Raw genomic sequence first — 5,620 nt, forward strand, 5'->3', positions numbered from 1 at the left:
GGAAATTCAAAATGACTTTAGTGTTGGAGAAATAATTCGTTTGGATTTCACAGATATTTGCCCTGGGAAATAGTGTGCTGTACACGCATAGTAGATCTTGTATGTTTTGTTACTAAGCTTGTAAAGTGTGTATCCAAGGAAATCAGGGTGCATGGCTGACTTAGCTGTGTATTGGAAAATGTACGTAAAATGAATATCACTCAGCTGCTGCGCATAGGAGGAACACTACAAAGAAATCACTCTCCTTTCTTTTTTGAAGACCTTTATAGGGATACAGACCAAGTCTAGAAGTCTGGTGACATAGACCTAGCATTTATATTTGTGTTATGATAGTGCCTGGAGGCCCCCATCCTGATCAAGGCCCCATTGTGGTATGTGTTGTAGAAATATAATGTGACACAATCTGTCCCCCAAAGAGCTTATGGTCTAAATGGACAAGAAATAGGCTGTAGGAAGGGATGGAAATACACTGACTGATCAGAGCAGTAGTTTCCAGACTTATTTCAATTTTTTTATTACAAATATGGCAAGAATATGCATATACTATTTTCCTTTCCTGATGTCACATTAATTCTGCATTTTTTGGCTTTTTCTTTCATATACATACATCTCATAGAGAGATCAGATTATAACATGCTCTAGTTAACTCAACAGTTAGCAAAAGGTCAATTACCTAGGGACGATTGGGTGCAAGTTTCATGTGATTCTCACGATGTGGGGGTTGGAATTAGTCTCCCTAGCAACCTTAAATATGTATTTCAATACTGTTTAAGTAGTTGGGGTTTCCTTTTTAAGTTGAAACTTCATTTTGTATTTCTAGGTTTAACAAAGTTCACATTTTTAAACTAAGTTTTCTTTTTAAGGCATTGTCAAAGAACATGAGTAGAATGTCTGCTCAACCTCAATGAAGGGGGTTTTGTTTGGGAATTTTCTAAGGTTTTAAAAGCACTTAATTATTTTAATTGACAGGAATCCCTTGAGTTCAGGGATTGTAGGAGCACAGATGGGAAGCTATGGAGTGAGGGAAGGCAGCTGTGGAGGGGAGAGGATTTGCAGCCAGAGAGCTGGCAATATCAGTTTCTCAGCCCCAGCTGTGTTCAAGAACAGTCCTGGCAGAGCTTACAGGCATCTATGACTGGCTTGGAGAGAAGCAGGAACTAGCATGATATGACTCTAATTATGTTGTTTCATATTAAACCCTTTTGCTAGTGTCCACCATAGAGTTGTGCAGGTGGGGGAAGTGAAATGCATGGATAGGTTGCTGGTGTCCTAAGACCAAAGCCCAGCATGCTGACCACTATTGTCTCGTTCTCTTCTTGTACTCCCCATCTGTCTATCCATCTGTTGTCTTATATCATAAGTTCTTTGGGGCAGGGACTGTCTTTTTGTTCTGTGTTTGTACAGTGCCTAGCACAATGGGGTCCTGGTCCAGGACTGGGGCTTTTAGGTGCTACGATAAAACAAATAAATAATAATGTTCTGAAAGAGCTCTGGCCTTTTCTATTGCTACTTGCCCCTTTTCTCTCAGCTTTGGGTTTGTGCTGGTTGTAGAATGATTTCATTATCCATTAAAATTGCCTTAGAATAATTTAAAACACCCACAAAATTCCACCAGTTAATTGGACCCCAGGATGCCTAAATTAATTTGGCAGAAAAAGCTGTTTATGTCCATGAAAATTTTAAATTTTTTGATGAAATTAATAACTAAAATTTTCATTTTTAATGAAAAAATAACCTGTGTCAAATTTTAATCAAAATGGAACTGATTTTTTGCAAAACACTTTGATTTTTGACAAAATTATATTTTTAATGAAAAAAGTGTTCAGTTGAAAAATGTCAATCCGCTCCTGGTTTATACACTGATTAGTGACCCTAATCTTCATCCTAAAACCCCTCTTCCTCTCCCCTGCTCTTTCTGATCCTGTTACCCCTCCCCCCCCAGCATTCAGATGTGTCTAAAATTAAGATATTTGCTCAATGTTCATACTTCAGTGCAGTAGGAGAACTGGACAGCTCAGCAGCAGGCAGCACCCATCCAGATTTAGTGTAACACACCTGGAATAAGCAGGGAGTTTCTTGTATGTATTTGGAACTTGTAGAAATGTTTCTGGAATAGCCTTTCCTTTCATTTTAAAGGGCATAGAATCTTGTTAAAAATAGTGCATGGCTATTAAGCTACTTTGTGGGTTGTTTGTATGAAATGAGATGTGACGCTTTCTGGGGTACCCAGGGTTATGAGGCACTTCACTATTACCTGCTGGTAGCATTAGGAAGACTTGTCTGTGCCTGCTGTGAGTCAGCTCTCCAATTTCCTGGCAACAGAAAGCCCTCTGTTCTAGGCTCTCCTGTCACTCTGCAGGTTAGTGATTGGAACACTCCAGCACTTGCGCCCTGTGAGCATTTCCCTGGGTTGTTCAGCTGCTGGTTCACTGGACACTCGAAATATTTGCAGATTTGCTTCTTCCCAAGAAGCAGTACATCCCAGCTTGCCAGTTTCACCTCTGATGGCTTCTCTGCTTAACACACCACTTGGATGTGTTTATAGTGAAAACAGATGTTAGTCTAGTTAACAAAGAATAGAGATTCAAATAGTAGTAAGTAGAAGTATTGGAAACAAATGGTTACATATAAAATAAAATCATGACACACATTCTGGAACCTAGACTTAATTAACAAGATGCTCTCACATCTAACAATTATTGCTGACCCAAAATCCTTGCCATATCTAGATGGCCAGGTTGACTGTGACCTTTTCTTTCCTTAGTCGAGCCTGATGTCAGCTTGCCTCCTTGGTGAAAGATCCAGGATGTCGCTTTCCACTCTAGATACACCTGAACAATCCTTTGTCTTTATTCATAAACAGGACACACCCCTGTTGTTTGTTTTTCTTCCTGTAGATTTCTTCTCTTGCACATTTCACAATATCTCAATTAGCCCTTTTCTCCATATGCAAATAACCATTCATTGTGAGGCACAGTGTACCAAATGGCCAGTACCCAAATGGAGATAGATATCTGTTACCTTCTGCTTGAAAAGACCACTTCTGGAGGTGGCCACTTCCTGGTGGCCTGCCTTAACTCCTAGACCTTAAGAACATTTTTGGTATAGGTACATAACTCCTTAGATGTTATCAGTACATACATTTCACAATGATTATGATGACCAGGGAGCTACTGGCTCTTAGTGGAGACCTCACACACCACTCTATGGTGAACTATTTGCAAATCTCTGACCCAAGAGATGCCTGTAAAACTGTATGCATCCGTGTCCTCTGCCAGAGATCCCTCTGTCACAGATGTATATAGATAATATGTATAAGCTGAATGTATTAAGATATCACTTGAAGATGTTAATATTCATCACTTACACAACTCTGTACACATTCAAGGCATGGAACAAGCATTAACTTCCACAGTATCATCTGTGCAAATATTTTCCCAATTTGCAGTTAGTGAAACTGAGGCAAGTATGTAAATGACTGACTGAAACTCAGAAGAGCAGTTTGAGCCTAACTCATTTTATTTCTGTTGAGTTGGATGGATGTTCTTTGAGCTCTGGAAACAGTTTCTCCTGCCTTCCATTCCCGAGATGCTTTCATATGAGAAACTGCGGTGTATATGGCGTCTCTGCTCATGCTTCCTTTCCGGACACACCCACTTTGGGAAAGGGCACAGGCTGGGGTGATGAGTCCCTGGAACTGCTCCCTCCAGCCTCGATCAGGGGAAAGGGACCTTGCTGCAGTCCTCCCAAAGCCTGGGAGAGAGTGGTGACAAGCCTCAGGAGGAACAGAGGTGAGGCTTAGGGGGCTGAACTGCTGGAGGAACAGGAGAATGAATGATTTGGAGGTGGGGGCAAAATTAATTGCTAGGCAGGGATGCGCAGCTGTGGAGGTGAGAGCTTCTGCAGTGGGAGCCATCATCATGCCTTACCCAATATATTTCTCACAAACAGGATGGGCAGAGAGTTTAAAAATCACCACAGGCCAACAACTGCATTTTTTGGACTTACGATTTTTGCTCTCTTGAAATTGGCAGTATGGAATAACTGAAGACAATTGGGAAAAACCCATGCTAAATGCAGCATAGTAAGTATTTGGCCTGGGAAACAGGAACTTCAGAATTCTAATCTTTGCTCTGCCACTGACACAGTTTGGCCTTGAGTAAGCCACATCACTTCTCATTGTTTCATATTCCCCACCCTGTAAAATAGGGAGGATAATTGCATGTGTCAAGACTGTGGGGATCACACAGTTAATTATAGCACTTTTAGAAACTAGTATAGCTGCAGAAACAGATTTGTACAGTAACCAGTTATTAGTTCTTATGAAGGGAAATTCTAATTAAAAATGTAACTTGTTATGCTGGAAGATGTTAATAGCTGCTGTCAGGCATGTGAGATCTATGGGCAATTACAGACTTTGTTAAAACTGGTGGGTATGCAGCAGCTAGCCATCCTTCATTCAGGCTAAATGGAAGACAGCACAAGCCACTGTCTGAGGTGCTAAGCTACATGCAAATCTGAGCCATGAGGACTGAAGAGTTTCTTTGTGGACCGATTGCAAGTGCAGGGGCTGGGGGTAGGGTGACCAGATAGCAAGTATAAAAAATTGGGATGGGGGTAGGGGGTAATAACTGCCTCTATAAGATAAAGTCCCCCAAATCAGGACTGTCCCTATAAAATCGGGACATCTGGTCACCCTAGCTGGGGGGCATTGACAGTTTGCAGCTGCATGTGTCTGTGTGAAAGTAACCAGACAGTAGTCTTGGGCGTTGTCCTGAGGGGGAACAGAGATGGAGCTCCCCGGGGGTCAGGATTGGCTGGAAAGGTAGGCTTGGAAATTGTTATTGTTACTAAGGAAACTGCCTACAGCTGTTTGTTTCTACTGTGTTCAGGGAAGCAGGGCTTTTGTATGTGCTTTGTAAATAACCAGGATTTTACTGAAGAATATACCTGCTGTGTATCATCCATGTCTCCTCCTAATGGAAACAAACCAGAAAGGCCCCAAATATTGGTGAACTGCTCAGGCCAAATGGCAACAAACCAAATGAGTTTTTTATTAAATATCAAATGGAACATCTTGTGCCCCTATGATAGATACAAATATGGTGAGATCTGTAAGCAGCATGACTATATTAAAAAAACCACCTTTGCACTATGGAAATCCTTAACCCTAGTTTGGCTACATTTAAAATAATTAAACAGAACATCATAACATGGCAGATAATAAGGCTTATGGTTTGTTGTCTGATATAACATATTATTGCTTCAGTTTTTACAGCCACGCTTGTGGAATAGTCAAGTGATGTGTTCTCTTAATTTGCTGAGAAACCCTGTATTTGTCTTTTCTTAGTCCTTGACTTTATAATCTGCTGCATGAAGGCAGATTCCCTACAGCCACAAGGAGCCTCTCTGACTTAAAAGGGACTCCATATAGGCATGAGGAGCAGACTCCTGATCCAAGAGGGGATTGTGCGGGCTTCTCAAAACTGTTGTAGGGGGGTTGCAGGATTGCTGTACTCACTTCTATGCTGCTTTCAGAGCCCAGCTCTGGCACGCCTAGCTGCTAGTCATGGCCAGGGGTGGATTAACATGTGGGCCGTGCAGTGGTGGAAACCCCGAG

Source organism: Gopherus flavomarginatus, chromosome 8 (assembly GCF_025201925.1).
Source record: "Gopherus flavomarginatus isolate rGopFla2 chromosome 8, rGopFla2.mat.asm, whole genome shotgun sequence".
Lineage (NCBI taxonomy): Eukaryota > Metazoa > Chordata > Testudines > Testudinidae > Gopherus > Gopherus flavomarginatus.